Source organism: Mauremys reevesii, linkage group 10 (genome assembly GCF_016161935.1).
Source record: "Mauremys reevesii isolate NIE-2019 linkage group 10, ASM1616193v1, whole genome shotgun sequence".
In the NCBI taxonomy this organism is placed as follows: domain Eukaryota; kingdom Metazoa; phylum Chordata; order Testudines; family Geoemydidae; genus Mauremys; species Mauremys reevesii.
Window position 1 is genome coordinate 36,671,886 of NC_052632.1, and position 25,986 is coordinate 36,697,871.

Below are 25,986 nucleotides of genomic sequence, written 5' to 3' on the forward strand. Positions count from 1 at the left end.
TGATGCAGGATGTCAGATTAGATTATCACAAAGGTCCCTTCTGGCTTTAAAATATATTATTTTATGATGGAAAAAAATCTAACATTGCAAGAAAATATTTCTCTGCTCGGAGTTTCTATGTTAGTTCTTTTCCCTGATAAATTTTGCTTCGTCAAGGATACTAAAAAGTATTTCTCATGACTGACAAAGCAGTGATATTTCCAAATACACAAATTAAGGAAAAAGAAAGGAAGAAATAAGTCTGTTGATGAAAAAATGAATAATTCAGTTGAGGATCAGTTACTTTAATCGATTCGCCTAGAATTTGAATGAAATCACTTTTACTTATGGTAAGTTTGTCTTTTGGTTTAAAACTCTGTGACCTGGAAAGCAACATATTTGCATCTTACATTCTAATACATAAAGCAAGGCTTCCTTCTGTAGGCTTTACTTGTTGAATAATCTGCTATAATTTAATTGGAATTTGAATCCTATAAAAAGCAGTTTCTACTTAGTTTTCTACTGATCTTTTGTATTGAGACTTTGTGATCTGAAAAGCAATACATTTATGTTTACTTATTATCATACCAAGAGAGGCCTAATTGTCTTTGGCTTTTTAGTGAATAATCTGTTGAATCTAAAAAGCAGTTTTGGTTTAGCTCTTTATTGAGTTTGGGGGGTATTAAAATGCTATGATCTGAAGACCAATCTGTATTTCCTTATTGTCAGCTTTTCATACTGAATAACTAGGGGCTTGATTCTGCAAACATGCACAGGAGTAACTTTGAAGTCCATGGGATCACACACACAAGTAATGTTACTCCCGTGTCTCTTGGAGGGTTTGGACTCTGAAAGCCAGATATTTAAAGGTATTTAGATGCTTAAAGATGCGGATAAGTGGTTAGTGAGATTTTCAAAAGTGCCCAGATACTGAACTCCCATGGCCGCTTTAGGCACCTAAATACCTTTAAAAATCTGTCCCTAAGTCTCTAATTGAACTGGAAATAAGATTGATTAAAAATGTATTTTTGACTTAGTTCTATGATGTGTGTAAAATGTGTATGTGCTGGCATAAAAGTTGGTCATATTCCTAGTCTTTCTCAATGACCACTACAGCTCAACCACAAGTTGTTGGGCTCAGTGCTAGATGAAATGCTATGGGCTGTTATGGAGGAGCTCAGTTTAGATGATCATAGGCTAAAATCTATATAATCAGTGAACTCTATTATTAACCTGTCTAATGGGTACATATTTTTCAATGTGTTTAGAGGAGCTAGCTGTGAAGTTATGTTAATTTAACTGCGCTGGCAATTTGTGGAATACACATGTTCAGGATCTAAACTCTGGAAATTATTATATAATTTTTTATTTTAAATCTAAAACAAACAGAGAACAGGCATTTTTCCCTATTGCCCCTTCTCAGGACTCTTCTTGTAGGCTCAGCTGGAATCTCTGAAAATGCCTTGGAGAGATGCCTACCAATGGCACCCTGCAATCTGAAAAGTCACAATGTCTGACCAAAAGTGACTAGTGATTTTGGGAGACTCACCGTTTGGTAAGACACCTTAAGGGGCTTGATTTTCAAAAAGACTCTATTTGTACACCATTAAAATCCATAGGTGCTTTGCCATGAACATTAACTTGAGTGGGATCAAGCTCAAACAGGACCATTTTATAGGTATCAAAACTGAGACCACCCAGAATCACTAATCAGCTTTGAAAATCATGGCTGTCCATTGTACCTGACCATCTTGAATAGCCAGGACCCGTCTAGTGTTTACTGCACTCAACCAGCCTGAATAAGCACAATCTATCATTAGGGGACCCCTCTGAAATGTGATGCCCTGGCATCTCTGCCCAAATGGGGCTAGCATGTGGAATTCTACCAGTGTGGTCAAAAAGGAACAGAGAGGAAGGGAGGGGAGGAGTGAGCATGCAGGATGGGTGCAGACAAGCAGAGAGAGTGAGCGAGAGCTACGCACTGTGATTCAAAGACAAAATCAGACCAGGAGAGGTCTCAAAGCTGAGGAACTGAGTCAGGCATTTTGTTCTACATGTCAGTTTACAGACAGATCCTGCCTTGTTCTCTGCCTCCCTTCCTTCACACACACACACATCTTCAGAAACCAAACAAACACACACGTCTTCAGAAACCAAACAGCAACCTCCAACTGCTGCAGTAACCAGCCCAAGTCTTTGCTTGATTTATAATGAATAAATAACCACACCCGGGGACACTGTGTTCCAGTCACATCCTGACAGCTCCACACAACTTCATCAGACGCTCAGATTTGCCGTGCCCCTTTTAGCAAGCATAAACCGTGCAGCTTGTCTGAAGACAAACGAGACAAGCCAAAGTCCTGTGTGTGCGCGTTTGTGTGGTATTAATCATATACGTACACATACCGCGTATCATATATGACAGACACACGCACGCCCAGGGGGTTAAGATTGGCAGCTACGGCCTGTCTGTTATCTGGAGTTGGGCTCAAGTTCCACCCTTCTGATATGGATCCAGAGCGTGAGTATTTTTGAGGCAGAGACTGTCTCTTACTATAGGTTTATGCAGCGCCTAGCACAATGGGACCCCAATCTCAGCCGGGACGTCTAGGTGCTAATAATAATAATGACAAGAATAAGCCAGAGCTGAATTTCATAGTAATCATAATATTAAATTCAAATTCTATTTATATACAGAATATTTATATACATAATAATAATTTCCCTTTGGATTATCAATCATGAAATAATAATAGGTCTGTGAGAGCGGATGATTGATTGAAACTGCCCCATGTGACCATTCATATTCTGCAATATCAGGCTATAATTCACAGGAGCAAACAGATTGCTACCCATGATCAGAGGCAGCGTGCTGCTTGGAAACGAAATGGACAGCACCAGTGCTAGGGGGAATATAACATTTTACTCAATGCATCAATAGAAATGGGTAAATTCAAGACACTGATGCTTTTAGCACCGCCTGGGTAAAATATCACCACAAGGACCGAACAGCCACCTTGACTAGGAAACAATTCCAAAGGGCACTATCATAATTTTGGTATCGTTTCTAACTCCTGGGTGATATTTTACCACTCCTGTCATCAAAACAAAAGCTGTACTATGCACAAAATTCGCTGCAATGGAAATGCACAAATTGATTTCTATGGAGCTGCGCTTTCAACACTGATGTATATGTACCTAGGTCCTGATTCACTGTTGTTCTTACTCCTGTTAAACACCATTAATTTCAATGGAGGTACAGCAATATGAAACAGGAGTGCAGTGGTGAATAAGACTCACAACTAGAGAGAGATATATGAGTATCTATGAATAGGTATCCTGAGACCAGCTAGATTATTTTAGCACTGAGACTGTTGGTTAAATCCAAGATTTTACTGAAACTCTACTAGGGAATGCTACCGATCCAGAGACACTGGCATGACCTTCAGCAAGAGGAGAACAGGCAGATTCAGCCCTGTGGTAAGCAGCCACAAATCCCACTGACCTCAATAAGACTCATGCCCACATACTCCAGGGCAGAAACTGATCTGAAGAGTTTAGGAGTTCAGAGCCAACCATTCATACATACATAATCCCCAAATTAAATACAGGAGTATACACTCTGATGTGTTCCACAGGTTTCATCTGAAGGCGTTTGGGATGGTTGCACAAGTAGCAAACCCATGAATGGGTTATGCAGATCATCTGAGTGTCACATTGATAATATCTTTATATCTCACCATACCAGCAAGACTTCTGCTCATGCTGCATGTTACTGAAAATCTATATAAATAATGGTTTCAGATATTTATGTTTTATTGGGTCCATTTCCTGTAAAACCAGCAGCCCTTGTACCTGCTACAACTTTGAGGCAGAGAAAAAAATGCAACTGTTCGACCTCAGCTACCTCTCATCCATAGCCTACATATCTCCAACCAACGTGCAGCCTTAACTCCAGTCATTAAACACAAGATGGCAATGCACAAACATATGCAGATATCAGTTGTGCTGAATTTAGAATGATTGCTAACGGCATAGATTGCCCATCTGGACATTTTCCCCTAAACATTACAGAAAAACATCTCTCATCAGCATTTGCAATCTCACACTGCCTCCTGGTCACTTACATGCACCTCCCCCCCACAAGCCAAAGCCCCACACAGAATTACACACGATATAATTTATGAGAGCCACAACAGCATTTGCATTGGTGAGCTCTGCAGTCTTGCAGCCTAACCTCTAGGAGGCAGATTCTTCAACCCCTACTCACCCTCAGTAGTAGTTACGCACATGAGTGGCCCTGATAACGTCGGTAGGACTACCTGTGTAAGTGCTCACTAACATGAGTAAGGGTTGCACACACTAGACCTACATTAACAAAGGGTCGGATTGTGAACCCTGTAATCACAATGGTGAAAAGCTATTCACAAGAAGAGTCCAAAGGGTGCACCAAAGTTTTGTGTGTGGCAGTGGGCCAGATTTTGTCATCCTTATGTTGAGTAGCACCTTACTCCACAAGCAGTCCCATTGGAGGCACTGCTCAGTGTGTGTAAGATTGTCAATCTGGTTTTGCGCGTGCACACACACACACAATGCAGTATATATTACAGACATAAATACATGCACACGTACATACATTCTACCACAGTGTACACACACATTCCTCCAGCCACTAGTTAATAAACAGACTATTCCTCTCTATTACAGTATTATCGTTTTGCAACATTACGCTTTCTGCCTTGCACACGTAGTAAACATTTTCTGGTTTACAGCCTGATGAAAGGTGCATGCTATGGCCTTGCAAAATTATAAATCTCTGACATTATCTGTTTATTGGGTACTTTGGGGGGCGGGGGATGTTCAATTTTTTATGACTGATCTGCATCCTGTGGAATCCAGATAATCCCCTGGAACGCAGCGTGTTTTGCTTGTTTGCCGGTTTCAAGCTTGCTATAGCTGTGTCGTTTTTCACAGAGAACCGGGGAGAGAGAAGGCTGTTATGCAGACATCAAGGGGTTGTGATTGCATGCTGCTAGACATGAGAGCAAGATGGATTTTTGATGGTATTAGAAACCCTAAGATAGCCACAGATATAAGTGTTCTTGGAGGCGGCGGGTCTAGTGGGTAAAGTAGCAATTAGACCTGGGTTCTATTCCCAACTCTGCCACCATCTTTCTGGGTAATGTTAAGCAAGTTATTGATATTCAGAGGCTCAGCACCTACAGTTCTCAATGCAGTCAATGTGCGAGCCGGCTGCTTGGCATCTGCTATAAAAATCAAGCCATTAAACTTCTCTGGGCTTCAGTTTCCCCACTGTATAAATGGGAATGGATTTATGACATCCCAACCCCCACCCTTCCCCTGACACCAAATGAAACCTGGCATGATCCGTTTGTCACTTGAGATAGTTCCGTACAAGCTCCAGAAAGGGAAGGAGATGATTTGACCGACACGGCACAGTGCTTTGCTTTACATGCACTGCAATTACTGTACTGGCATTTTTTCTTGTGTTCTGAAGAAAAATGTCAATAAAGAACAAGTTAGTAAAAAAAAAGAGAGCGAGAAAGTACAAATGCCAAGTGCTAACAACGATGGGCTTGGCTTGCAGAGGGGCTGAGTGCCTCCAACTCCCACTGAAGTCCATGGGAACTGTGGGTGCTTATTCATGCTGAATTGTGCTCACTCTGGGCTCACTGGCCCTCTGTGCAGGGGCGTAAGCCCTGACCCCCATTACTCCCCCGCTCAGCCCTGCTCCGATTGTACTCCAGCTGCAATGAGGACCCCAGGGGGGCTACTCACCTGATCCTGCCCACTGCAGGTAAGTGGTAGGAGCCCTGGTTCCATCCCTCCTACTCTCTGGGTAGAGTAGCTGGCCAACAGCCCGTCTGGAGTTGGTGGCTCCATGAAAGGGGAGGTAGTTTACTCCTCCCCCTAGAAGGTACCTCTCAGCAGGACTATGTGGGCAGAATCTGGGCTAATGGGCCAGCCAGCCTGCCCCCCTGCCCCACTCTTTGAACAGCTCCAGTGCACATGAGTGATGTACCAGAATCTGGCTCTTTGTCTGCTGGAGGCAGAGAGTCCCCGGCACTTCCGCTTGCAGCCCAGCCTCCACGCCGGTGGACATGCTGGATTCCCTCCCCAGAAGTGTTGTGAATTTTAAGGCCAGAAGAGACCATAGTCTGACCTCCTGCATCCTCACCAAGAGATTTACCACTGTAAGTTCTGGTGGGGCTAGAGCAGGTCTTACAGAAGATATCTGGTCATGGTTTCAAGACTTCAAGCGATGGAGGCCCCACCATGCCTCTAGACAATTTGTTCCACATGGATCCAATTCAAAGTTTAACTTTTGCTTTCCAGAGTTTCTTTGATCAACTTGAAATCCATGCGTGCCATCCTGCAGACGCATTTGGGACATAGCAGCCCCTTCCTAGTGCACTGTAGCCCTGCTGCTCTTTGCGGGACCTGTGTTATCTTGTGCGTATGACTGAAACCACACATCCAGCATCTGTGCAGGGAGAGGGAGGGAAGGGATGTAAATTGGGGTCACCTTCCACCACCTGTAGGTGCACCACGGCTCAGTAACTTTAGCATTGCTCCTTCTCATCTTCGCTCGTACCCAGAGTCCTTGCATCAGGGGTTACATGGCTGCTGTCTGTCTTCCCAGGGAGTGTCTGAGCAGTGCACCATTTCCTCATGGCTGGAACCATCCTCCCCTGCACCTCTCCCCCCACCCCTCCCCGGTGCACACAGTGTTGAGCTGAGCAGCCTGCTAAAACCTACTGCTCTTGGCTGTGCTGACAAGTGGCTCCTGGATAAACAATATCCAGAGCTAAGAGAGGGCATAGAGAGAGGGAATGGCTGGAGCTGGAGGCAGTGCAAAGGGTTGATCTGGAGGGGTGCTCTCACCTGCCATCTTGAATCTGTCTGTGCACATCAGAGTGGTGATGCCCACTTTGCTCCAGTGTAAACGACCGCATGAGGCACATGGCATTGGCAAGTCTGGCTGGTACAAACTCAGGAGAGGAGCTAAGCAGTAGCTGTGTTCTTAATACAATCACCTTCTTAAAAGGCTACCAGAGCAGTTGCCCCAGGAGCCCTATTGGAAGCTCTACAATTTTAAACCCCAGGCTACTGCAGCCCTTTTTTATAAAGGTCCTACTGTTAGCCCTTCACATGCTGCCTGGATTCAACTACAAGACTGGGATCTGGATTAAAGACCCACACCTCCAATCCGAAGCTCCCGACGAAGTGCAGGAGTGTAGCTCAGTCAGCAGAGATTTTCTATGCTCATGTTGGATCGCCTTCCTCCTGCAGAGGGCGCAGCCACACACAGGAGAAGTAGCCAGCTTCTCTCCCAACATGCTTTGCGGGTTCCTAGCAGAGACCCACCAGTGCCCCACACAATTCCATTTGGTGATGCTGGGCTCCTTCCCAAGGACAGGTACCATTGGCAGGTACTGTGGGGCCATGCCCTGGTGTGCCTCTGCTCTGCTCCTCGCAGGCTGCTATGGAGTCTTCCCAGCTGTGTTCATTATGTTCATTAATTCACCTTGATTGGGGCTCTAGTTGGACTAACATGGCATATGCTATTTAAATAAATCATAACTTCATTAACATGCATACGCTGATCCTGCCAGCCCCGTGCCTCTATGTTTCTCATACCCAAGGGAGCAGACAGAGAGATGTGCGTGCATGCGTGAACACACACACACACACAGAAGACAGAGATGCAGCACTGTTACATACAGCTAGAAGGTGTTGTGCAGATCCTTCAGCTACTGCAAAGTCAATGGAGCTTTACTCATTTACACCACTGAGAATCTGGCCGGCCAAGCTCAGACTGATTGTGAAGGAAAGCAAATCTTAGAAGTCATCTGATCCCTCTCAGGGACAGAATGGCACCTCCTTCCACCCCTTTAATAAGCACTCACAACTGGCCCACTGCAAAATCCTGGGGCAGGGGCTGGGATTACAGAGACAAGAGTATTGCCAACCCCAGCCCTCCTGAAATTGGCTTAAAAGTCATGAGATTCTTTAAATACTATACATTTCGGGTTCTTTTTATTTGCCATCTAGATCCTGCCCCTGGATGGTGCACCCGGGTCACATTGTCAAGCTTTTCCCTGCAACCATGAAGCTAGAAAGTTTATTTGTGTTTAAACAGAAGTGGAGAGTCTCATGGAATCACTTGACTCCAGGAGTCAGGACTTTTAAAACAACACCAAACAGCGCCAGAGCTGGCAATGCTGAGGATACCTGAGGAGATGGACCACGGGCACAGGGCAACGTATGTAGCTAGGAACACAAATGAGGGTGGGGAGCGTTGGGAGAGCATCTAAATGAGGAGAGAAAAGTTTGATGGGAATGCAGTTTGAGTGTGGGGGCCCTAGCGGGGAGCACCTGGGAATTGCATTCCATTGTTCAGCAGAACCAGAGACACTTTAGTGAAGCTTCAGCAGTTCAGGAGCTGCCCTGTGTTACACAGTTCCTAGGGGTGAAGTGAGGCTTTTAGCAGAGCATGTGTCATCCGCAGCTGTCATGGACTGAATAGGAACTACCTGGCTAGCCACACCTGGTTAAGGGGTTATTAATGTTACAGATTGTAAGCTCTTTGTTTTGTTACATGTGGATGTACAGCACCTAGCACAAAATGAGGCTTTGCCCCCGATGGCAGCCTCTTGCTGCTAGATGGAGGCAGTGTGGCCTAGCGGATAAGCACTGGAGTGGGACATAGGAGAAGTAGGGTCTGCCAACTGATTTGCTAGGTGACCTTGGACAAGTCGCGTCCCCACTCTGTTCCTCAGTTTCCCCATCTGTACAATGGGGATAATGATACTGCCCTTCTTTGTAAAGCACATTGAGATTGACAGATAAAAGTGCTATAAAAGAGCTAGGTCATGTTATTAATATGGGGCTGTTCCCTGGGAAGAGTAAAACCCAGAGCTGGATTTCCATGCCCATCTGGAACAAACTCTGGCTACCACCCTCTCAGCAGCACATGATGTCTCATGACACCTATGCACAGGAACACCGCGGCAGCAGTGAAAATCAGTCCCAAAGTCATTACGCACTCTATTCTCTGCGCGGAAAGCATGCTGCCCACCGCACCTTCCTGACAAATGAAGGTGAAACAGCTCTGGATACACCTTACTTCTGCTGCACCAAGATCTCACTCACTCTTCCCCCCGCACTCTCCATTAAAAAAAAATATCAGGAAATAATTAAAGATTCATGTCTGGGTTGGGACAAATAGCTCCTTTGGAAAGTTCAAAGCTGTAACAACGGGAGTTTGGCAGGGAGAATGCAAATGACCCGCTCAGTGGAATATGACATGCTGCGGTGACAGCCTCACTCACAATTAACGGCCTGACATTAACGAGGGGAGCTTGCTGGCCTGACATTGCCGTGCCAGGGTGACAGGCGGGCGGAGAGCACTGGGAGAAAGGCTCTTTCCCAGCACACAGCCCGCTTTTCATACAGCTACTCAGGGGATTTTAAATACACATTAGCTACGTGTGCAGCTGCATTTGTAATTGATGTGGTTCACTTTGCTGCTGGGGCGGGGGGGGAAGGGGGTTTGCTTGTATTCCCCCCCGCCTACACAAAGTGCGCTGTGCATGCTTGCTAATGCTGAGCAGCTGGAAGAGGGGCAGAGAGGTCTGTAACAAAGACAGGCTGCCACAGATAACGTCGGAAGTGTTGGTGCCGGGTGCGACCGGCTCGCTTCGCTGCAGAAAGGGTCAGACTGTGTCCCCTGCTGGTGCCTTCCAGCCAAGATCTCAAAGCGCTTTGCGGAGATCGGGTGAATCAAGCATCAGGATGCCCCTTGCGGGATAATGAATGTTACCACGCTGCCGTGGTGAGGATGGGGAGGATACAGAGATGGTGATACATCCTGCCCCAGTGGTCACACAGCTATTCAGTGACAGTCAGGAATAGAACCCAGGAGTCCTGACTGCTAGTGCAGCCTCTGGAAAAGGGGCAGAGAAATATACAACAGCCCTTGTAGGGAACAGCACCTGCCACCTTGCGTTTGGAGGCCAGAGAGCCAGTCCCGAGAAGCACAGGGCTACTTCCAGGAAGAACGTAAACCAGAGCTCACTGCCTCAGACAGGAACGCAGCTCCGCCAGCAAGCTCGGCAAGTCCCCCTGCTGCCCAGGCCCATGTGGACCAGAATCTCTGAGCACGTATCAGGTCTCTCATTATTTAGCCAGCAAGAGGGCATTGCCCCTGCAAGGACCTGATCCTGCTCCATTAAAGCCAATGGAAGTTTTACCACTAGCTTCACTGGGAGCAGAATTAGACCATAAGGGAGAGTGAGGGAGCCGCCCCCACAGGACCCTTGTGATGGGGGTGAAGGCCCTTTGGGAAGGCACTAGAGGTACCCTGCCCTTGTCACTGGCCATGCTAGCAAAGGTGTGGGGGAAGGAAGCTGCCAGAAGGGGTTACCCAGGCAGAGCTGCCTCCACCGCTGGGCTGTGTTCACAGGGTGCGGGCCCAGGCAGAGAGCAGCTGGGTCACATTGTGCCCAGAAGGAGGCCGTGGGAAGAGACCTGCCTGGCTGAGCTAGTGCAGAATGGGCTAATTTCTGGTTATTCTGTGCTGCCCTGTCCTGAATGAACTGGGCCTTGGCACCTGGGAAAGGCTCAGGAATTAAGGCGGGGGGGGGGAGCATAGCAAAACACAGAGGCAGAGCTCCCCTCTTCCTGTCCCTGCAGGGCCCCCCCACCGCTACCCCTCCTCCTTGGCTGCTTCAGTACGAGCTCCCCACCATACTGCAATCTGCTGGAACCACCAGGGCCCAGAGTTCTCCAGCACACAGCCTGCTGTAAACCAGCCCTGGACAGCAACATGCCGAAATCCAACACACTCCGCTTGTTTCTGAGCCTCCAGCCTCCTGAAACCCCTTCTCCCCTGGCTCTTCATATTTACCTGCAGTGGGGCCACTGAAAGCACGTATCCATGGTAAGAGGACAGTAGGACCCCAATTACTCCCACATCTGGGGAATACACCGAGATCTACTCTAGAAAATGGGCAGGCATCTCTACTAGTTTGAGCACAAGACTCCACTGCTGGGCTTTAGGGTTACCATATCTCAAGTTCCCAAACAGAGGACACTGCCGGGGAGAGGAGGAGATGGGGGGCGGGAAGGGTGCAGCTCTCCAGCCACCGATCTCTGAAGGCAGCGCCGTTGCCAGCAGCAGCACACAAGTGAGGGTGGCAATACCATACCACGCCACCCTTACTCCTGCGCTGCTGCTGGCAGTGATGCTGCCTTCAGAGATGGGCACCTGGCCAGCAGCTGCTACTCTCCAGACGCCCAGCTCAAAATCATGGATTTTGTTCTTATTTAAAAAATCCGCCCAGACAGAGATTCGAGGACCAAAAAAGAGGTCATGGCCAGGAAAACCTGGATGTATGGTAACCCTACTTTGGTGCCACAGGCCCTGGGTTAAGGCCCCACTGACAACCTGTAGGGAGGGATGGCTGCATGCACACACACTTCTGTAAATCTGGGATTGACCCATATCCTGTCCTGGAGGGTTGGGATAATGAGATAATTTTTAATGTAATTAATAGATCTCAGGGGACATGGTCTTGGGAATCTAGTGTAAATACGGCTTGGATAATTGAGGCTGAAACATACATACATACAGTAATATGCCTCTTTCCCCACCTGCAAGAGGAAGCTGGAAAACACGATGGATTTATACTGTTAGCAATGTATTTATTAGGTTTTTTCACTCTCTGCATCCTCCATACCCCAAGCAGAACTTCTACTCCTCAGACCCTGCCAGATTTCGCTGCATTCTTGGAGTGAGGAATTTGGTGTGTTGTTTCCCCACACACACACACCACCGAAAACAGGGTCTTCTAACAGAAAGCATTAGGCAACCTTAACGAAAGGCATCACTACCAGTTCTGCCAGTAATTTCACGTTAGTATTACTCAAGAGTTTCAGAGCTTTTGCTGAAACTCTATCAAAGTAATCACCTTTTCACTGACGGAAAATTTTAGTCCCAAATTTGATTGATAAGTCGAGCTCTGACTGTGTGAAAAGAGAATGCAATTTAAACTACATTTGAATCTTTAGCTACAGTGGCTGCTCCAAGAAGCTGATTATAATACTGAAGAAGAGCCAAGAACTCCTGTGTACACTCTGCAATAGACAACAGCTACTAGGACATAGCTACATTGTTGATTGGTGCTATGTCTGCCACGGAAAGACCTGGCTAACTGCTCCTCCAAGCACCTCCCAGAAATACTGGGGGAGAGTCATCTCTGTGCTATTCCCAGCCCCAACAGAAGAACAAACACCATAGGTATTGGAGTCAATGGAGCGATGCCAACTCATACCAGCGAAGGATCTGGGGCCGTACGTTTAACAACAACGTAGATTCTTGTGCCATTCCCAGCTCAGCTGAGCAGACTCAGGTGGTTCAGATGCAGCAGGGGGCTCACTCTGATCTCATCCAGACTCGTGTAAATCAGGAATAGCTTCCTGGAGTCAATGACATGACAGCAGTGACAATGGTGTGAGGGAAGAATCAGGCCCACTGCTCAGCCTTCAGGCCTTTGGAGCTGCCCATCCCTGGTTCAGAGTTTGCCCCTGGAGGCAGGATAGCCCTGCTCCACTCCAGAGGTTTGGAACGAATGGTACCAAAGCCGGAATTCCCCCTCCCTTGGCCAGGGACTCACCTTCACACACACACTCTCCTTGCTGCTCTGGTTTGCACAGGCCTGGGCTGTGGCAGCCTCCAGAGGTACTTTTATTGCTACTGTTCTCATGTATTTTTACTGGGTTTCAAGGTTTCTATGGCTCTTGTTGTTTTTATGGGAGGAATTTGATGGCCTATAATTCTCCAAGCTCAGATGCTGAGCTGAGTGGCTGTGGGCAGAAGGATCGCTCCTTTGAACGGTGTCCCTCCAGGAATAATGGCCCCACTGTTTGGGTTTATTTCGCTTCCTTTTATTTGGTTTGAGTGGAGCTATTGGACTGTGTGAGGCGGATGTGGGGGCTTGGTGTAATGAGTCCGAGAACACACTCGACAACCTGCAATGACTACAGTGTGTGGGACAGCGTAGCTACACACGGTGAAGTCCAGTGGCCTTGCATGGTGAGAAGACCAGCGCCATGAACCCCCCTCTGCATTACTGCCCCAGGGGGTCTGTTCATATGACATCATTATCATTCTATTGTGTATCGATGTACCTAGGGCATGATCCAGTGAGCACTGATGCCCAATGGAAAGACTCCTATCGACTCCAATGGGTATTGGATTAACCCCTCTGATGCTGGCCTAGAGGGGGAAGGTTTTGTACCCCATTCACAGTTCTCAGAGTTAGCCTGGCTCCACACTGGCTAAGCTTATGTCTGAGGACTGGAGATGTACGGCAACTCTCTACATAGCTAGCATAATTGAGGAGCAAGATCCTCAAAAGAGCGACTCAGAAACTGGAATTCCCGTTCCAGGAGAAATTCCGTCATTCTGAAATTTGTTTTCATTGTGAATCAGAACAAAAAGTAGACATTAGAAATTTGTTGGAGAAAAGAAATTCCAAAAAAAATTCAGTTAGGAAACATTGCAACATTTCACAATGATATGGTCAAAATATACATTTATATAGATAAATATATTCAAATTAATATAACATAAGTCTAAACAAAATGAACCAAAACAAAAAAAATTGAAACATTTTGACATCATCAAAACAAATACTGGGAAAGCTGAAATGATTTGTTCTAATGCTTTTCCCTCAAAACTTTCACCAACATTGCCATGTTCCCATGCAACATTCTGACTGTGACAAAGCTGAATTTTCCAGTGGAAAACCGTTCCACTGACACTTTTTCAGTCAGCTCCTTTTTGATCCGATACCAAGTTCCTCTAGCCCAGATTCCCAGGGAAGAAAGGAGTGTGTGGAGCACCGGTTGTTGCCAGGATGTAGCCAGAGAGACCAAAAGTTATCCTGTCTTGGAAGGCAAGACAGCCGGGATAGATTGGGGAATGGCAGACTGCAGCTGGCTCTGGTTGGTGTTATACCACTTTGGAATAGCTAAACAATTACTAGTTAAATATGTTGTTTGAATGTTGGGGACACTCCCTTGTCTTGTAACAGGGTGTTCTCTGTGGAAAGAGGTGATGGCCCTGGAGGTCAGATGTGGGAGCAATAGCTCATTCCCCCAGTGAAATTTAAGATGTCAGCTGAGAGACTCAGATGAGCACCATGCGGCGCTAGCTCTGCTCCTAGTTGATTTGTCAAGGGGCAAGACGGAGGCAGGGAAGCTCCCGTCCGCGTCACTTAATGAGTGGGAAAGCATTACTGTGGGTTATTAAGCATTTGTGTACAGGCTCAGTAAGCATAACCAAGTCGCCCCATTATAATTATGGATAAACACAACGCGGCCCAATGGAGCGCACTGAAGCGGGAGGAAGGAGGCTGTGAAGAAGTGTGGACCCAACTCACCCTTCCTCCCCCAACTCTTAGCGAAATGGTGGCGACATTTCAGCCAGCGGGCTTCACCCTGCAAGGTGCTGAGCACTCCAGCCCTGATCCAGCAAAGCACCTGAGAACTTGCTTAGCTTTTAAGCCCAAGAGCAGTTCCACTGAAGACAAAGGGACTATGTGCATGCTCAAAATTCTGCATGTGTCGCGGGGTCAGGACCCAAATGCTCAGAATCCTAGCAGGATGGAGCCCAGAGAAGGAGAGCAACGTGTAATTCTTTCTGACAGCCAAGGTGTGAAACAAACACTGATTGAACTAAGTGACCCGATGGGGAAAAGTACCTGAAGCAATGGCACTACCTGCCTCATTAGTCTCTATTGATCCAGAAGTATTTATAGGGCTCCAATCTCTATCGCATCCACGTACAAAATACAGCCTTCAGATGAGCATAAAAAAAACTCTCGCAGTGGACTCCTATTATTATTCTGCGGCCTGGTATTTTCATAGCAGCAGAACGGTATCAGGGGAGCGCGGGCCTGGCTCAGGGACCATTTAATGAAGCCTCAGCACTGCATTCAATAGTCTCTGAGATTCACAAACATACTTTTTCTCCCGAATGTGGTGGTAGCGCTAAAAAATAAGGCAGCAGCATCATTCCTTGCAGATCCCAAAGCACTTTGCAAAGGCCGGTGTGAATTGCTATCCTAAGGTGGGGGGAAATGGAGGAACAAGGGGTTAAACCTACCTTATTGAGGTCAGGGGTGCAGGGAACTGTGAAAGGAGAAAATGAAAGGATGGATGAGATGGATCTAGCGATAAAAATTAAAAACAAAGTTTTTTAGCCATATAAATATATAAAAGAAAAAAAAAGAAGAAAAGAAAGAAAAACTTAAAAAAAAGGAATGGAGGAGGAATCTCTTGGATGGCTGGAATGGCAAGCCTGAACTTTATATCTGTCTTCTCTTTAATTAGGCTAAATGAGAAAGGAATAGGAATAGATGGGGAGGGACCGATGGGAAGAGATGGGGGGTAGACATTACGGTAGCTGAGGTAGAAGCCAAACTGGAACAGCTTACTGGAAGTAAATCGGGGGCCCGATAAATCTCTAGAAATTTAGAAATTTATTGCTAGCCCGGAGGGATATAATCTTTAATAAATCCTATAATATTTAAATTGTCCCGATTCGGATTGACTGGAGATGTGCTAGATTAGCTAATGTAGTTCCTATATTCAAGAAGGGAAAAAAAACCCGGGAATTATAGTGGTAGTACAAAGTCATGGAAAAAAAAAAAAAAAAAAAAATCTAAAAAAGAGAGAGTGTGGAGCGGAGTGGCATGGATGGCAACTGGGATAGAGGGATATATGCCAAAATAAAGGATCTAACCAACCCAACTTGATCTCTCTCTTTTTGAGAGAGAGACAGATTTTTTTTTAGACAATCTCTGGTATCTCTCTTATCTGGATTTCAGTTTACCGCATGATTTGATACTGGACTAAATTGGAAATTATGGGATAAATTGGAAAAGGGGGAGGTGAATGAAAAGGGAGGAGTGGGAGACTGCAGGGGAAGGGGAGGGGGAGACTGTAGAGGGTAGGGGGGAAGAGGGGGATTCCAGGTTGTTGGGGGGTTACTCAAGTTTTTATCATTTATATTGCATTTTATTTGGGAACCAAGAGTTTGGGCTGGGGAACCAAGAGTAGGAGTGGGCTGGTTGGGTTGATACAGCACCGGAAGAGGGGGGGGATTGGGATATTCGAGAGAGGATGATAGATGATTCTGTAAACTGGAGTATTATGAGATATGGATGTAATTATAGTGTAAGGGATGAAATTCAATAAGGTTAGAAGTAAGGTTATGCAACTAGGATGTCTAACAGGAAGGAAGTTTAGGAGGAGGAGACGCAGAGAAGGACCTAAGAGAGAGAGGAGAAGGACCTAGAGGCAGATAATGCGGCTAATATGTGACTGTGAGGCAGGCAATGTGATGTGCGTGGGTTGCAGGAGGTGCTATTCCATTAGGCGAGTAGGGATAAGAGATATAGTTAGAGATATATTGCAGTCTGGTGGTCATATATTTGGAGTGTGATCCTATGTTTAAGAAGGATGAATTCAAGTTAGAGAAGGATCAAAGAAATGAAAGAGGACTAGAACAAAGGGGAAGAAGAATGAGGAGAATGGAGAAATCCTTGGAAAAGGCAGAAGGAGGAGATGAGAGGACTTTCTTTTCCTTCTTTTTTGAGGAGAAATAAGAGAGATATGGAGGAGATATTCAGAGGGATAAAATATATACAGGAGGAAAAAGGAAGGAGAAGAATTCAGCAGTCAGCTCAGGTGCTAATGTGGACGGAAGACGAGGAGATATAAAAGGTCAGTCATTCAAAAGCAAAGGGGAGAAACGGTGGGAAACAGTCTATCAGGGGAAGTAGTGAAAGAACACAAAGTTAAGCTAGATAAGTTTATGGAGGATGGTATGATGATTTAAGATTGCTTATAATGGTATGATAGGATGACGGGCTTTTTAAGGAGGGGCTTATGCGGTGTCTGGGTTGTGTGCCTGGTATGATGCTGTTCGCCATATTTGGGTCGAGGGGTCAGCCAGCATGCTCGAACCAGCATATGAGGAATCGGTTTTCGGTCGGGAAGGAATTTGGGGCGGTGGGGGCCCTGAGGCCCTGGCGTTTTTTTTTCTTCCTCCGAGCATCAGGGCAGGAGGTCGGAGTTAGATGGTGGATAATGATCCTTGTGGCCTTGATCTTGCAGGAGGTCTGACTAGATGATCATGAAATTCACTTCATGCAGGGGGCCTGCACAAAGCTCATGTACCACATAAACCCTCAAAAGTCCCAGTGAACAGGCTTTTGCTGGCCTTCTGCACAGGGGCGAGTAGCATGAAGGCCCAGTGTCAAAGAATGGACCATGTGATCTGTGTTCAGTCCACAGCTACATGCATGTACATGCATTGCCCTTTTGCACACTCCGCTTGCATGCCACACCTCCTCCAACTGCTCTCTCTACAGTTCTAGCTGCCCAATGAACATCTACACAGCAAAATGGTCTTCTATTCTCTTCTAGTTGCCCCTAAGAGGGGGTGCACACTGGGTAGTGTGAGGAGTCTGACGGGCCACTAGGTGGCTGTGTGTGAGAATATGAGCTGTGTGGTTTTAGCCGTCTGTTGCATTTGTGTCATGAGTATGAATATCATCATCGTATATTTACATAGCATCTTTCATCACAAAGGGCCGTATATACACAAATTGCTTCATTCACCATCAAACTGCAACCACCGCTGGCTTGGAATGCTGCAGCTGTTTAACGGCACACAGTACCACTATGTAAGGCAGGGAGTGGAGGACAGCCTAGGTAGCTGAAACTGCAATCACTAGCATCCTTTTCTACAGCATATGGATTTCCTTGGAGGCCACCCAAAAACAACCATGTCTAACCCAGCTTAGTTTGCTAGACCTGTACAGAGACAAGATCACAGCCCAAGGTGGCATGGATTTATATTCTTTGTTTAATGGAGCGGAGGCTAATAGAGGAAAATCATTGCCACCTGCTAGTTGAAAAGCAACTCTGATGTTGACTGTGGGCATTATTGGAAGCTAATATAAGGGTCACTTTTACAATTCAAGGGGCAATGGATTTCCATTGTAACCAGCAGTCTACCTACTGTGCGCCTTGGGGAACCCTTAAGAAAGGAACATAGCAGCAGGAGTGGTGTCCGTGTGCTTAAATGAGTTGTGCATGGACACTTGATAAAACTAAAAGGCAATGAACGGAAACACTCATGCAACATGACTGGTCTGTGGAACTCCATGCCCCAAATGTATTTGAGGCAGGTATTTTTTGTTAAAGGATTAGACACATCTGAATAAGAATGGCACACGCCATCACAAAATAGAAGGTCAGCACTGAGGGTTCTCAGTCCTCGCATTTCACAACAAAAGCAGAGTGCCAACTGGTGGGCAGAAAGAAATAATCCCAATGCCTGGCACCTCCACCATAGTATACCATGCCGCAATGGAGGCACAGGGTATAGAATCCGCCCCCCGGGCCAACTTTTAATCTTTAAATCAAGGCTAGAGACATTTCTAAAAGATTGGTTCTAGTTCAATCACAAGTTGGGACTCAGTAGCGTTCACTTACACAGGAGGAAGTGGAGTTCCCTGCACTGGGTGAAGTTCTGTGGGCTGTGTTCTGCAGGTGAGACTAAATGGTCACTCTGGTCCCTTTGGGTATTAAAACCTAGGACTGGCCACTGAGAAAGACTGGCTGGCCCAGCGATCTGCTGCAAGATGGCAATTCCTGTGCTTTCTTTTGGTGTCAGGCAAAGGGAAATGCCCCAGAGGAAGATCTCCTGCTTTGTCAGCAAAGGCTCCATGTGGCAAGTGAGTATTTGAGAGAGAGTTTCAAATGCAGCTACACTGTGTTTGCAGTGCTGCCATATTGGGACATTTGAGTGCTGCCTGATGTGACGTTACTGCTTTTACTAACAGCAGGAGGGACTCAGGCCTGGTCTACACTACGCGTTTAAACTGGTTTTAGGAGTGTTAAACCGATTTAACGCCACACCCGTCCACACTAAGAGGCCCCTTATATCGATTTTAATGGCTCTTTAAATCGGTTTCTGTACTCCTCCCCAACGAGAGGAGTAGCGCTAATATCGGGATTAACATATCGGAATAGGGTTAGTGTGGCCGCAAATCGACGGTATTGGCATCCGGGCGGTATCCCACAGTGCACCACTGTGACCGCTCTGGACAGCATTCTGAACTCTGATGCACTGGCCAGATAAACAGGAAAAGCCCCGCGAAGTTTTGAAATTCATTTCCTGCTTCCCCAGCGTGGAGAGCTCATCAGCACAGGTGACCACGCACAGCTCATCTGCACAGGTAACAATGCAGTCTCCTGAGAATCGAAAAAGAGCCCCAGCATGGACCGCTCGGGAGGTACTGGATCTGATCGCTATCTGGGGAGAGGATTCAGTGCTAACAGAACTGCGTTCCAAAAGACGAAATGAAAAAGTATTTGAAAGAATTGCAAGGTCTATGACGGATAAAGGCCACACCAGGGACTCACTGCAGTGCAGAGTGAAAGTCAAGGAGCTCAGACAAGCCTACCAGAAAACCAAAGAAGCAAACGGAAGGTCCGGGGCAGGGCCAAAAACATGCTGCTTCTACGCTGAGCTGCATGCAATTTTAGGGAGCTGCGCCACAAGTACCCCACCCCTGTCCGTGGATTCCGAGGTGGGGGTTGTAATCTCTGCCATGGCTGAGGATTATGTGGACGGGGAAGATGATGATGAAGAAGAGGAGGACGAGCTAGCAGAGAGCACACAGCACTCCGTGAGCCCCAACAGCCAGGAGCTTTTTCTCACCCTGACGGAATTACCCTCCCAACCCACTACCCCAGACAATGAAGCCATGGAAGGGACCTCTGGTGAGTGTACCTTTGCAAATATCAAAGATTGTTTTTTAAGCAAGCGTTTTTTAATGATTGATTTGCCCTGAGGACTTGGGATGCATTCGCAGACAGTATAGTTTCTTAGAAAAGTTTGTTAACATGTCTGGGGATTGAGCGGAAATCCTCCAGGGACATCTCGATGAAGCGCTCCTGGAGGTACTCCAGAAGCCTTTGCAGAAGGTTTCTGGGCAAGGCAGCCTTGTTCCGTCCACCATGGTAGGACACTTTACCACGCCATGCATGTAGCAAGTAATCAGGTATCATTGCATGGCAAAGCATAGCTGCGTATGGTCCCGGTGATTGCTGGCATTCAAGAAGCATCCGTTCTTTATCTCGCTGTGTTATCCTCAGCAAAGTGATATCGTTCAGGGTAACCTGGTTGAAAATCAGGAATTTAAGTAAGGTGGATGGCCATTTTCCTACTGGGTTCGTGGACTGCAGCAGCTTAAAAGACAACCCTTTCCTGCACGTAGCCAAGCGGAGGGAGGGGAGGAGTGAAATGCCGATGATCTTTTTCGTGTTTGGTCAGCGGGGATCTTCCCCAAGCTACCAGACAGGCAGTGGGGACGGGTGTTGATTAGCAGGGAGCTAGCGTGGTATTAGCCATGCGTTGGGGGGAGAGGTAAATCACTGCAGAAGCCGAAAGACAGTGGCTTACCATGGCCGCATGCAAGCTGAATTCTGATGCCTGGACCTGTGTCTGTGAGATCTGTAACCCCAGAGCTGCAGGCACTCAGTATTAAGATGAAAATGCGACCTTGTAGGAAATCACATGTGCTATGTAAGGTGAATAGTGCTGTTCACTGTGAAAGAGTATAACCATTGTTCTGTAAAATGTATCTTTTTAAATACTTCTCTCCCTCATGCAGCTGCAAATTTTTCAAGCCTCCCTACTCCATCCCAAAGGCTAGCCCAGATAAGGCGGAGGAAAAAGAAGACGCGAGATGAAATGTTCTCGGATATTATGGAAGTTACACGCAAGGAAAGAGCTCATCTGAATGAGTGGAAGGACGTGGTATCAAATTACAGGAAAGATGCCAGTGAACGTGAGGACAGGAGAGACACCTGAGATGAGAGGTGGCGGCAGGAAGACCGGCAGGAAAATCAGAGGTGGCGGCAGGAAGATCAGCGGTGGCGGGATGCAACTCTGGGGCTGCTGCGTGATCAAACTGACATGCTCCAGCGTCTGGTGGAGCTTCAGGAACAGCAGCAGGATCACAGAGTGCCGCTGCAGCCCCTGTATAACCACCCTCAACCCTCACCATGTTCCACATCCTCCTCACCCAGACGTGTAAGAACGCGTGGGGGGAGGCTCCGTGCACCCGCCCACTCCACCCCCATGGACAGCCCAACCAGAAGGCTGTCATTAATGTGAGATTTTTTACTGCCCTTCTCCATCCCTCCTATCCTCCTCCCAAACCACACCCTTACTTCTCTCCCTCTTTTTATAATGAATTAATAAATAAATCATGATTTTTAAAATATAGAGCCTGTATTTGCATAAGTAAGCTGTACTCGAAGGGGGAGGGTGAGTTGCTTACAGGGAATGAGTCAATCAAGGGGGGTGCGTGTTCATCAACAAACACAGCAGTCACACTGTACCCTGGCCATTGATGAAGCTCATTTTCAAAGCTTCTCTGATGTGCACCGCTTCCTGGTGTGCTCTTCTAATCTCCCTGGTGTCTGGCTGCACGTAATCAGCGGCCAGGTGATTTGCCTCAGCCTCCCACCCCACCATAAAGGTCTCACCCTTACTCTCACAGAGATTGTGGAGAATACAGCAAGCAGCAATAACATAGGGGACATTGGTTTGGCTGAGGTCTGAGCGAGTCAGTAATGTGCGCCAGCGCGCCTTTAAACGGCCAAATGCACATTCCACCACCATTCTGCACTTGCTCAGCCTGTAATTGAACAGATCCTGACCACTGTCCAGGCTGCCTGTGTATGGCTTCATGAGCCATGGCATCAAGGGGTAGGCTGGGTCCCCCAGGATAACGACAGGCATTTCAACATCCCCAACTGTTAATTTCTGGCCTGGGAAGTAATTCCCTTGCTGCAGCCGTTTAAACAGAGTAGTGCTTCTGAATACGCGAGCGTCATGAACCCTCCCTGCCCATCCCACGTGGATGTTGGTGAAACGTCCCTTGTGATCCACCAGTGCTTGCAGCACCATTGAAAAGTACCCCTTCCGGTTTACGTACTGGGTGCCCTGGTGCTCCGGTGCCAAGATAGGGATATGGGTTCCATCTATCGCCCCCCCACAGTTAGGGAATCCCAGTGCAGCAAAGCCATCCACTATGGCCTGCACATTTCCCAGAGTCACAACCTTTCATAGCAGCAGCTTAGTGATTGCTTTGGCTAGTTGCATCACAGCAGCCCCCACAGTAGATTTTCCAACTCCAAATTGATTCCCGACTGACCGGTAGCTGTCTGGCGTTGCAAGCTTCCAGAGGGCTATTGCCACTCGCTTCTCTACTGTGAGGGCTGCTCTCATCTTGGTATTATGGCGTTTCAGGGCAGGGCAAGCAAGTCACAAAGTTCCATGAAAGTGCCCTTACGCATGTGAAAGTTTCGCAGCCACTGGGAATCGTCCCACACCTGCAACACAATGCGGTCCCACCAGTCAGTGCTTGTTTCCCGGGCCCAAAATCAGCGTTCAATGGATAGAATCTGCCCCATTACCATCAGGATCTCCAAAGCGCAGGGGCCCGCGGTTTGAGAGAATTCTGTGTCTACGTCCTCATCACGGTCATCGCTGCGCTGCCGTATCCGCCTCCTCCTCGCCTCGATTTGAAGGTCCTGGTTCACCATATACTGCACGAGAGTGCGCGAGGTGTTTAGAACATCCACGATTGCAGTATTGAGCTGAGCAGGGTCCATGCTTGCTGTGTTATGGCATCTGCACAGTTCACCAAGCAAAAAAGGCGCGAAACGGTTGTCTGCTGCTTTCAGGGAGGGAGGGGTGAGGCTGTACCCAGAACCACCCGCGACAATGATTTTTGCCCCATCAGGCACTGGGATCTCAACCCGGAAATTCCAAGGGGCGGGGGAGGCTGTGGGAACTATGGGATAGCTACGGGATAGCTACCCACAGTGCAACGCTCCAGAAATCGACGCTAGCCTCGGACTGTGGACGCACACCACTGATTTAATGTGTTTAGTGTGGCCGCGCGCACTCGATTTTATACAACCTGTTTTGCTAAACCGGTTTATGTAAAATTGGAATAATCCCATAGTGTAGACGTACCCTCAGGGAGCCAGACATGGCGCACACAGCCAAAGCTTTCCATGCTCCTCGCAAAGCCAGAAGAGACCATGTCTCAGCCAGGTGACAACCAGCCAACAGCTTACAAACTGCTGCCTGTCCAAACAGGGCAGTAGTGCAAAACCAGGCGATGTGATCCTGCCTCACCAGGAGTCTCCATCTCTGGTCCATAGACAACTTGCTGGCAGCCTAGAAAGAGCCAGCTGGTCACATGGTGCTGGCTCCTCCTTCTCGTTCCCAGCTGTTATTAGTCTCCTAGTATTATTTCTCCATGTAAGCAATTGGCATAGTTGCCACAGGGTTGTTAGTCTGGGAAGGAAGGTGGAAAGTGGCAGTATGGAGGGCAAGTGGGTCCTGTGATTGTGCCAAGAGGGGAGATGGCTCAGGAGATCATCTCTCTATTAAGATGCAGATCCCCACCCCCACATGAAAAAGTCTGGAGTACCCTGCCATGTGCTGTACGCACATAGATTAGAAGTGGATCCAGATCAAAGACCATCGACCTCCAAACCCACCTCTGCAGGCTCTGGGATTGGTCAAAACCTGGAGGAGAAGTTTGCAAATGTCCTGTTTTTACAGCAGGTTGAATACAAATCCTGGGACACTGACTTCTAGGATTCCATTACACACAGGTTATAATCAAAGCCTCCCACCTGGCAATTCCAACTACAGTCAGTGCTTTCCCCAGCATTAACTGGGACCCACTCCTGCTTGTGGATGCTGGCTGAGCACATGGGAGAAGCTGGGCAGCACGAGGAGGGTTAACTCTCAACCACAGGAGCAGAAAACGAGGTTCCAGTTATTAGTTGATTTATTGCGCTGTCCTCAATCAGCGCTCAGGACTTGGTGTTCCACTCCAAAGCACTCAGCGTCTTCAAAGAGCAGAAGCATTAAAAATTGAAATTATAAAATAGACATGTAAATACAGTGGAGGCAAGTGGGGCAGGGAGGAGAAAAGAGGGAGCCAGCCAATCGCAGCTGGGCCTGCAGGGCATGAAGAAGGCAGTGCATTACAGGGCTGGAACCTGGCTATAGGGCCAGATGGGTGGCAGCTCCAGGCAGCAAGAGAATGGTGACGTGGACCTCGCGTCTCACTAGGGGGCTGAGAAGAAGCGGTAAGTACCTTCTCAGAGCAACTGGAGCCTCCTGACTAAGCCAGGGATGGGGAGCATCCCCTGGGTTTACAACTGAAGTGCCAGAGAGGCACCAAAGGGAAGAAGAGAGATGTTGACTGAGCAAGGAGAAAGAGGAATGAAAGAGGATGGAGGAAGTCAGAGAAAGAGAGAAACTGGTGCACAAGCTTTCTGAGTGGATGCGAACAGCTGGAGGATCCTCTAGCAGCTGTAGCTGCAAGTGGTGGGTCAAATCCAGAGCATGGAGAAGTCCACCCACTCACACTAGACCTGAACTGGACCCACTGTTTGACCTGTATGCATCAATGAGCCCCAACATCACAGTCACTAGTTCCCTTCCACTACGTATGCACAGTGCCTGTGGTTTGTGGGCGAGCTCCAGAGATGCCATCTTCTCCTCCTCCATTGAGCCAGTAGGAGCTGTGCTGAGCTTCATTCAGCCACAAGTGACCCTAAGCACACATCACAGAACAGGCAGAGCAGACAGAAAGGGCAGCAGGAATCAAATGATGGAGGAAGAAACACACAGAGGCAACAAGGAACGCAGCAGGGAATAGGAGACAGCAACGGAAGAGTGGAAAGCAGAGGGGGCTCCAGCTTCTTCCAAACAGCTCAGCGTTCAGGGGTGTTTGGAGCCCAGGTTTGACTTGGCCCGTCATAAAGTAGGGGGCAATTTGCAAAAACTGGGATCTAGATCTGGAGTTTAAACAACCCCAAAGCTCAGGAAAGCTCAGACTGGCATGTGGGGTCAGGTCCAGCTCCACTGGGAAGTCATTACCAACAGAGGCTCAGTTTAAGCACCTGGAAGACGTGTTGTCTGGTAGCTCTCTCAGTTCCTGGAAGGGGTTCTGGTAACTTTTCTCTGATTAAAATCAGAAATTAAAACTGGTCAAAAAATTTTCAAGCAACAAATAATTATAAACCCCCACCTTTTTCCAAACTCAAACATTGCAGAGTTTTTAAGGTTCTGTTTAACAAGATTGAGAAACAAAGATGAGTCCATTTGGGGTTGATTGTTTTTCCTTTTCCCCTTCCCTTTTTCCAGCAGCCAAGGAGGAAGAAAAACCTCTAGGCGCTTTCAGTAGAAGTGTGTGAAATATTCTGAGTCCATGAAAACCGTCTTTTCCAAATGCTGCAGGACACAAATGGCCTGTGTGTTTTGCAGTAGCGTGTTTCCAGGTTTCACCCAGCTCTGCTAGAAATGGGCCTGAGGGACAGCGCTCCAAGTCTGAGTCTCAGCCCGTGTGCAGCCAGGGATCTGCTTTGGCCCTTTACACAGAAGGGGACAGCTGCCAAGTCTGGACCTGGATCCAAAGTTTGAGAGTGGCCAGATTGGGGTCGGGGGCGAGTTCATGGCTCAACTCTGATGAAAACAAGTGGAGGTAAAACCACATCAATCTCCCCCAAACCATCTGAGATCCAGCCCTCGGGCACTGGGGACTTCCACTCTGCCACCTTTAATGAGTGAGTTCATTTCTTCAGCCAAGCAGCTTCCTCTGCGGGCTGCTGTCCATACGCACGGGAACAGGACCGAGAGCTGAGACAGGCACACATAACTGGCCAGAGGGTCTCTATGCTGGAACTCCGGGTTAAGGGTGGCATGTGGGAATCAAGAGCCAATAGAAAAATCCCAGTGCTTTGGTTCCCCAGGGAATGGGTACTTTTAATCCAAAGGAGCTAGGTGAAGGTAGCTTC

The 25,986-nt window shown here is 47.5% G+C and overlaps 1 protein-coding gene across 8 annotated transcripts in view; it reads right to left on the reverse strand.

Moving 5' to 3' along the window:
• Nucleotides 1–25,986, reverse strand: part of LINGO1 (leucine rich repeat and Ig domain containing 1) — a 487,413-nt gene that overhangs the window by 239,898 nt on the left and 221,529 nt on the right. The gene's annotated exons all lie outside the window — the stretch shown is intronic.